Source organism: Carlito syrichta, unplaced genomic scaffold (assembly GCF_000164805.1).
Source record: "Carlito syrichta isolate Samal-C Ts95f unplaced genomic scaffold, Tarsius_syrichta-2.0.1 Scaffold124001, whole genome shotgun sequence".
In the NCBI taxonomy this organism is placed as follows: Eukaryota; Metazoa; Chordata; class Mammalia; order Primates; family Tarsiidae; genus Carlito; species Carlito syrichta.
This window is the reverse complement of record NW_007068097.1, coordinates 1-10,041: the sequence shown is the minus strand read 5'-3', so window position 1 is coordinate 10,041 and position 10,041 is coordinate 1.

Genomic DNA, 10,041 nt, shown 5'->3' with positions numbered 1-10,041 from the left:
ACTTGAGATTAAAAATAAAACTAGAGTATTTTTTCATAACTTCATTAAGAGTATGAAAATTCTGTGCAATTAAATGTATAAACTCTGTGGGGGATGGGGAAATGACATTTATGGAGGTCTTCGATTAACTATGTTTTTTATTTTTTTTCTTTTTCTCCCCAGGGTTACCACTTAAGCTCAAATGAACCTTATTGATTATAAAAAGGTATATCTTGTACTTGACTGTTGTAACAGAGTTTATGAGGGGAAAATTCCCAGGAAATGATATTTATTCTTGCTGAGTTGCAGAATATAACAGCATGATGCAAAATATATCTCAGTAAGTTATGAAATATGCATATTTAGCTTTTTTTGAAGTTTTTCGTATGAAAGTTTTACAAGAGTCTGGGAGAAAATATTTTCAGCGCTCAAGAGGTTGTGATCACAGCTGGTTTGCAGTAGGGTAATAGCTAAATTAGCATTTTTTTCTCTGCTTCAAAGCAGCAGCATTATCAGTTTTTAATCAACTGACTTATAGGACAATGGATATTATAGCATGGACACAGGAGTTAGCATTTGCACTCCACAAAGCATCTCTAGAAGCCAAACCTTATGATAAGTAAAGTAATTATGTTACCTGTCCATTGTAATGTGCTAAGCATTTTATCTTAGCTTTATATTGGTACTCTTTTGTTGCTTTTGTTTTGTTTTATCTTTGGTTTTGCTCAATTTTTTTTTTTTTTTTTTTGGTAGTTACTCCTCAATTCCTAAAAAGCTGGTAATATTCCACTTTAAATGTAAACTGAAAAATATAACTCATGGACAATTTGCTGAGATAGCACATTGGTTCTCTATTTCCTCTTCTGCTGTCCTATATTTTTTGTACTTTTGCATGAGAAAAGGATAGTATTTTGCTAACCAATGTTCTATTTCTATTTATTTTCTCTCATTTGATAATTTTGCTGACAATGTTTTGAAAAGATGAGCTCTTAAAACCAGTTTCTTAAATATCAGTTAGTTTTATATTATTCTGTCCAGATCTACTTCATTAAAATAGTACCTCAATCATGTCTAGATGTAAAGCATTGTGAACATCCCTGTGCAATCTTTGTACTGGGTCTCTATGTGTATTTTGCCAGTTCCTTACCACAATCTTGAAAATAATTATTCCAGGACAAAAAAAACCCACAAGTTCTGGTTAACTCAATGAGGCACTACTAATGTAACCCATGTTGACTTTTTGATGAGTAGAGTTATTAAGAATATGCATTAACATTAACATTATAACAAACAATAAGCATACGTTTTGTTCAAGAGAAAAGTGATTAAATCAAGTCTTCCTGAGTAGTGATCTAATATGCTAGAAGGGGATATCAAGACTAATTTTAGCCAGATTCCATGGCTCAAGCATGTCATCCCAGACTTTGGGAGGCCGGGGTGAGCAGATTTCCTGAGCCCATGGGTCTGAGAACAGCCTGGGCAACTTGGGAAGACCTCATTTCTACAATAAATAAAAAATAATAATAATTAGCAGGGTGTGACAGTACGTGCCTGTAGTGTGACAGTACGTGCCTGTGACAGTATGTGCTACTTGGAAGGGTGAGGTGGAAGGATCACCTGAGCCTAGCAGATCGCATCTGGGGTGACTGTGAGCGTGCCACTGCACTCCAGCCTGCACTCCCCAACTCAAAAATAAGAAAAGACATTTTAATATAAATTATGGAAAATTGATACATTTTATTTTGGAAATTGCTTTGTATTGTGTCCCTAAATTTATATCTGAAGTGGAAGACTCTAAACACACAAGAATTGGAGTTAGGAAATTATAGAACATGCAGAATCTACAGTGAATGGACAATTTCAGTGACTGCCACACTTATAGTTGAAGTTCATTCCATGTGTGATGATTATAAACTCTTGCTCCTTTGTAGGAACCTTAGTAGAAGTAACTACTAGTAACTGTCATATTCTCACATGTTTATAGAACATTATCATCCATAAAATTTCCATATTAAAATATATTTTTAAAATGATTAAACTTCGTTTTAATGATTAATAGATGCTTCTCTAAAGATATTCTATAGTTAGATCAAAATTTTAGTCTACTCTTGGATGTTTAGCTATTTATTTTGGTTGATTGATTGATTTCAATAACTTAGGGGGTACAAATAGCGTTTGGTTACTTGGATGCATTATATAGTGATGAAGTAATCAGTGTTTTAAGTGTACCTAGCAGTCCCACCTGTGCATAGTATATCCAATAGATGATTTTTTTATCTCTCTACCAGTTTCCACCCCCTCATTCTAATTCTCTAATGTCCATTATACCATTCTATATGCATGGCAGAACCTTAGTTTACCTCCCACTTATGAGAACATGCAGTGTTTGGTTTTGTCTTCCAGCATTAGTTCACTTAGAAGGATATTCTCCAGTTCCATCCATGTTGCAGCAAAAGACGTTGTTTCATTTTTTATGGTTGAATAGTGTTTGTTCCATGGTGTCTATATACAACATTTTCAGAATCCACTTATTAGATGATGGACATTTAGGTTGACTCCACAACTTTGTAAATGTGGACTGTGCTGCAATAAACATCCAAATGCAGGTGTCTTTTTTGTATAATCGCCTCTGTTCATTTGGATAGATATTCAGTAGTGATATTGTTGGATCAAATGGTAGATCTACTTTTAATTCTTTGAGAAATCTCCATACTGATTTCCAGAGTGGTTGTATAAATCTGCACTCCCACCAACAGTATCTAAGGCTGCTCATTTGTATATGTTTCTTTGATAAATGTCTGTTCATGTCATTGAAGCACTACTAAGATTGCTTATTCCCAGACTTCTTTATATATAACTAGGGTTATCAATGCAACAGGGCTATTCATGGTTACTTGTCTCATTTTAGTTTTTTCTGACCCCCATATTCTGGAGCTTATCACCAGTGACACATATTATGTGAACTTCTATAGAACCTAGCATTGTTGGATAATGATGCATGATATATTTTCTGAGCAAAGTATCTTCAGAATAAGAGCCTACCAGTTCTCACTGGCAATCATCCCTAGAGGTGGGCAAGTTTTAGATAGGCTAATCTACAGGAAAATATTTTAGAAATAGATAGAAAAGAAGTCTATCTATTCAATAAGTTGTTTTGGTCACATTAAAACAAACCAAAACAAAAACCTAAAATCAAGTTTGGGGTTAAATCAGCTGGGCTCTGAGTTATTATAAGAAGTAACATTTTCATTTTTTGGTTTTTATGGAACTTGTCACTTATACAATTTATTGGGCCTTTATAATAAAAAATACAAAATTAAAAGTGATATATTCCTAGAAACTGTTCCAGAAATTTGGAAGGAGCCTGGGTAAGTGATAAGTTCTGAAGATTAACTTTATTACTTTCCAGTAAATTTCCTTAGCATCATCTGCATTGTGCAGAAGTAAGGAAAGATAAAGATATGCCTGGCATCCAAACAGAAAGAAGAAAAATCTAACATGTCACAGAAAGCTGTCTTCTCTCCAAGTCAGATCAACTTTATGGATCCAGGTGGTCATACTGGCTTTTTTTTTCCTTTCTGAGGAATGTTAAATTTAATGACCTTAAAAAGAATGCACAAAGTAGACTTAAAGGAAAAGGTAGAGAGATGCACATAAGGAGATATAAAGTTTATTCTATGCAGATGCCCATCCCAGACCCCAAACACCAGTGACATGGGAGAGCTGATGCTTTATATTGACTATAACAGTGTATGCCAGGAATAATGACAGCAGTTGCCAGGGTGATATTAGTTCATAAGTCAATCCAGGGAGTGGGATGACAATAAGGTGCATCACTATTAAATTCACTTAATAAACACATATCCAACATAGGAATGATATTCTCTGCTACAGCTGGGAAATCACAAGAAGTCATTGGGGGTTGCCTTTTTGTGTCTTTCTGTCAAGATAGAAATGGACTCCATTTCACCAGTCAAGATCAGTCATTAACTTTCAGGGAAAGCCAGATTGCCATTTTCATGAAGGAATGATCTTTAACCTAAAAAATACAAGAAAAAAGAAAGAAAGATGTACCAGTTTCTCATTAAAGGTGACTCCTGATAATGGAGTGATATCTCCAAAAGAGAAAGAATCTATTTTACTGGCCTAAGAGTCATTGAATCCTCTTCCACTGTGAATGGGGTGTATGGCAAATTATAGAACCATTAGTGACAACAACAAAATTATCCTTTTAGTGTATATGATCACTAGGTGTCATTGTGATATTCTTTAAAATGACTCAAAAATTGTATCTATTAGTCATCCTTACAAATATCTAATTTTAGCTGAGATCAAGGTGGGAAATAAATAAAAAAAAAAGAACATTGCCAGTGAATGGATACTGCCCATACTATTACATAGGATAGACTTACTTTTATTTTATTGTTTCAAAGTCCTAGGTACCTATGAGTTTTATCAGATAGTGAAGTCATTGCAGAGTATGATTGTATTCATATTTTATAAATTTTGTGGAAAAGCTTTCAGGATTAGCCCATTTGAGCTTAATAGTGCTTCCTGCACTTGAGTGTAATTGGTAGAGAACAGCTTCAACATTTAATATTGCATTGATGGTAGCTGGGAAGAGTTCCCAGCTATATTGCATCAAGTCTGTTTATATCACATAGTTCATGTGACAGGGGTTGTCATTCAATGCTTTCATAGCTATGCTATCCACCCAGTTAAGGAAATAGAATTTTATTATACTGAAGGCGTTCTATTGAATCCATTTTAGAAGTGGTAGGAAGTTGAATAAATTATAATCTGGTCAAGAATTATATGGTAGTATACTCAGCTCACCTTGACCTGGATGTACATATATATGGCACAAGGTAAGGCTCTGCAAGTGTCATTAGATAATCTTCATGTGTTCAATAAATTTTTTTGCTGGGTATCCAAAAATTTCACATTACTTTTGTAATTGGTGTCTTGTTTTTTTTTTTGGTCTTGAATCTTTGAGTTGCCAATTACATAACTGTACAACTCTAAGTACATTCCAAATGCTACTCTCTCTGTGGTAGCCTTGTTTTTAGGTGTTTATATATAACATCAGGTCTAGTTTGTAATTTGATATTGCATTTTATTTTATAAGGACATACGCTATATGATAGTGCTTTTAATAGTCTTATTTTGGATATGCTAGAAACACTGCACTGATAGGCTATTGCTCATATGTAGAGATAAAATTCAGTTAATCTATGGTGCCTCCCTCCAGTCAGAATTTAGTTTACACAAAATTACCAATAAAAAATGTCAAAAATGCTTCACTATTATTTGGAGTTGTTGAAGTAATTTGTTGGATTTTTTCCCACCACAAGTAACCATTGGTGAACTTTGATTTCTTTTCAGATACTAACTTTTGTAGATGAAACCCCCTGTAATTCAGAACTCCTTTAAAATTAAATGAATAATTTGCCAGCGCCATATATTTTTTACTAAGTAAAAACATGTCAATAATGTTTGTTAAAGCACCAGGAGATAGCTTTGTTAATTGAATACAAGACTTTTACTTCACAATGAATTTTCCAAGGTTTGCACCATCTTACAGAATTTTGTTTTAAAAAATATTTCTGTCAGTGTTGACATACTAGATGAGATAAACATTTCTTCTGTGATGAGTAATATTCTTTTCATAAGCTTAAGGAACAGATAAAAAGTTAATGAATAAAATAGATGCAGTTTTCAGAGTAGAAAAAAAATTGAGTTCAAAACATTGGGAATATTCATGACATGGTCATCTTGTCTGCCAAGACTGGATGAGATACAATACAGTAAACCAAATTACTTTACGAGTTTCATCATCAGAATGTCATCAATATGATCAAATTTCTGAATTCACCAGAAATCCACATTGGGGTTGTGTTTTTCTGAAATGTTTATGTAATCTTACTGAGATATTATGTATTATCATGAGAATAGAGAATAATTTTAGTTCTGTCATGGAAGAATAAACTAAGCCAAAAAAAGAAAAGAATACACACATGCCAGTAATCTCCAAAGTCTCAAGTAGACATCACACACAAAAGATCCTTCCAGACCCTAAACAATGGAACCCATCTGTTGGGAGCCAGCCATGGAGGCCCACTGAGCGTTAGGGATCAGGAAGGGCTGTTGACCCCAAGACCACTAGGATGCATTTGGGAGCTATTTGACCCCATTTCCTCCCCCTTTCTACTCAGTACTAACCAGATTAAGCTCCTGTGAGCTCAAAACATAAAAACTCTGAGACCGGGATGAACACAAGCTAACCTTAGAAGCTCATTGCTCCCATTCTTCCGCAAACCGCAGTTTTGGCTTTCATACAACTTACAATTCAAACTCGGGTCACATCTAAGAACCTTAGTATTGGTCACAGGCTTCTGGGTCATGATCTTAGGACTTATTGAAGGTGTAAATTGTAGAATATAGTTTTAGAAGACAGCCATTTTGTTGAAAGAATGTGGCTGGGTTACTTGCAGGTAGCCCACTGTGAACTTTGGACTGGGCCACATTCCAAACATTCTGGGATGGGCCACTTTCGTTTGTAAAGTAAATACTTAAGCTTCTATAGAATTGTTTAACTTGGCATAAATCAATCAGCTTAGGATGAAAAAGGTTTATAGAATATGTCAGTCACGGATTAGGTTATCCTTTGTTATGGGATTTTAAGATTATCATATGAAAAAGGTTTAAAGGCAATCATTGATTAAGTTTTCATGGATTAAGGTTTCTGGTGCATGGGGGACACCCCTCCCACATCTGACTTTGTGTATAAAGTCAGCACCCGTTGTAATTCCCAATAACACACACATCGCTTCTGCACTAGACTGGAGTCCAGTCTCTTTCTTTCTCTCTCTCTCTCTCTTTCTTTCTCTCTTCTTCCCCCCAATCGCTGACACTGTCTCCACCTTTGGGGTACCCTGAACTCAGCTGGAGCAGGTCTCTGGCACCCATCCAGAACAAACTGTCCCTGTTGAAAGACATATAATTCAGACTATGGATGACAAAAGTAATCAAGGATAACCATGAGAAGATGGAAATACAGATCACCTGGGGAATAAAAACAGTGCAGGAAATAAAAGTTTAGCTGTTCAATATAAGAAAGGTTCAATTTGAAATTCTGGAAATGAAGAATTCTTCTCTGATATTTTAAAGTACAATGACAAGCCCAGGTGGTAGAAATGACCAGGCAGAGGAAAGAATCTCAGAGCTTGAGGATCAAAATATTGAACTAACCTAGTCACACAAAAACAAGGATAAAAGATTTCAGAAGAATGAAAAAGCCTATGCGAGTTTTGGGATTATGTAACGAGAGTAAAGCTACCATTGACTGTCATCACTGAGACACAAGGGAAAGCTAAGAACACCCTGGAACAAAACTTCCAAAAAGGTAATTCAAGAAAAGTTCCCCAATTTCACTAGAAAGCAGACAATACAAATGCAAGAGATTCAGAGAACATTTGAAAGGTAAAACCATCCCCAAGTCACATAGTAATTTATCTCCATAGGGTAGGCATGAAAGAAACAGTTTTAAAGACATCAAGAGAGAAGGGATAGATCACTTACTTGGGAAGATCCATCAGAATTGCAGCAGACTTCTCAGCAAAAACCCTACAAGTCAGAAGGAACTACAGCCCCATCTTCAATGATTTTAAAGAAAAACAATCCCAGTCAATAATTTTCTATTCTGCCAAGTTAAGCTTCATCAATGAAGAAGAATTAAAATCCTTTCCAGACATTCAATCCCAAAGAAAATAAGCCACTAAAGATCATGCATGAGCTCCCGGCAAGATGGCGACAGCATAGGTGGACTTGTGAGATTCTCCAAATGTGAGTTCCCCAAAAGACTCTTACTTTACTTCCCCCATCCCCCAGACCACCACCAGTTGCACTGGTCCGAGGCCCGGGGACCTTCAGTCCCACGCAGAGCCAGATATTGCGGCCCCCTGCTGCTGCTGTCCCACCACATGCAGGGGAGTCTCGGGTCTCAGCTGGCTCCCTGGCTATATCGTCTCTTGCCTGGCACCCAACACCAAGCCACCGGTCACTCAGGGAGGCTCTGGGCGCCTGCCCCTCAGACACACCGATCCCATTCCTGGTTGAAATACCCTGTGGGGGGCCCAGGGCCACTCTCGTCACTCACCGCCTGCCCGTTGGAGCTTTGGAGCTCTGGAGCTCTGGAGCTCCAGGCCCACCCTGGCTGAGGCACTTAGTGCATGACCCCAAGCTTAGGTACCCAGACAAGTGGCGAGAAACAGATCTATGAAATAGAATCTGCCTCCTCCATTCTCCAGGCAGAGATTTCCATTGCCCTGCCCACTATCAACAACTCCCACCTCGGTTCCTAAGGTAATGTAGCTAAATAGGAGACAAAGCCCCACCCCCTACGCTGAATCAGACAAAAGCAACTCCCAGGCAGCCAAACCCAAACTGCGAGTAAATCTAGCTGCCCACAATGAAAAACAAATGGGAGAGGTTGGATTTCAGAGCTGAAGTGATTTTAGTCTGATCTCTTATTGTGACTTATGATTTTATCATTTTGACTGTTTATTTGATCACTTTTGTTGTTTGCCTTCTGACTTACACTGTTTCATGATTATATTGGTCTGTCTCTGTGTAGCTATCAGTATTCTTTAGGGAATCTTTCTTATGTGTCTTTTTTCACTTCTTTCCGGCCTTGTATCTCTTTCTCACCTAATAGTTGGCATGTATGTCTGTTTTCCCTCTTGCTCTTCTCTCTCTCTAACTTCCTATTGACCCCTTTTTCTACTTTATTTTCCTCTTTTATACCCCCATTTTAAGCTAGGGACCAAGACTACATACTGCTACATGGACAGATTGTAAGGCAAAGGAAAATAGGTTCAAGTGTGCTCATACACCTGTTCATGGATGCTAGAATCAGTATATACATGCTGAACCACAGCTTCCCCCTCAATTAAACCTCAAAACTGCAAAAAAGTACAGTCTGCAGCCCACACTCCAACCTCAAAAGTGAACAAAGCCAGAAGACCTTCATAAGGAAGAACAGGAGATTCCAGAAGTGAAACAAAAGCAACTCCACCTTCCCTAAAAAATAGAATTAAATAAGGGAAAGGAAAGGGGGAGAGAGAGAAAAATCTACACAAATGAAGAAAAACCAAAAGAAGAGTATGGGTCTCTCCCAGAGCCCTGGGAGGGGAGACACTGAGAAAACTGACTTTGGAATGCAAACAATGAAGAGCCCAGAATGAAGGGTCTCAAACTAAAAACCTAGATATCAAGACATTAATGGAGAGATTAAAAAGAATTGAGGAGACACAAGAAGAAACTAGGAAGGAGCTGATATCTGAGAAAACAGTAAAAAAGAATACTGTGAATGAAATAAATAACAAACTGATAAGCATGGAAAGCAGAATTACAAGCAGAAGAAAGAATCTCAGAGCTTGAGAACCAAAATATAGAACTAACCCAAACTCTTAAAAACACAGAAAATAAGCTCAAAAAGACAGAACAAAACCTTCAAGAGATGAGCGACTACTTCAAGAGACTGAACTAATAGTAATTGGCCTTCCTGAGGCAGAAAGAGAGACAGAGACCACACTGGAACAAACTTTCCATGAGATCATTCAAGAAAACTTCCCTTATCTAATCAATGATGCAAAAACTCAAACACAATAGATTCAGAGAACCCCTGCAAGACAACAAATGAGAAGACCAACTCCTAGACACATAATATTCACCTAAACAAAGTAGGCATAAAAGAAAAAATCCTAAAGGCAGCAAGAGAAAAAGACCAGATCACCTACCATGGAAGACTAATCAGAATAGCAGCAGATTTATCTACAGAAACCCTGCAGGCTAGGAGAGTTTGAAGCCCTATCTCCTAAAAGATAAACAATTTCAAACAACAAAAACCTACCCAGCCAAGCTAAGCTTCATCAGCAAGGTAGAATTAAAATCTTTCCCAGATATCCAATCCCTAAAAACTTATGCTGCCACCAAACCACTTCTACATGAAACACTTAAGAAAATACTAAACACAGAAGAAAAGGAAAAAAGAACAACTTT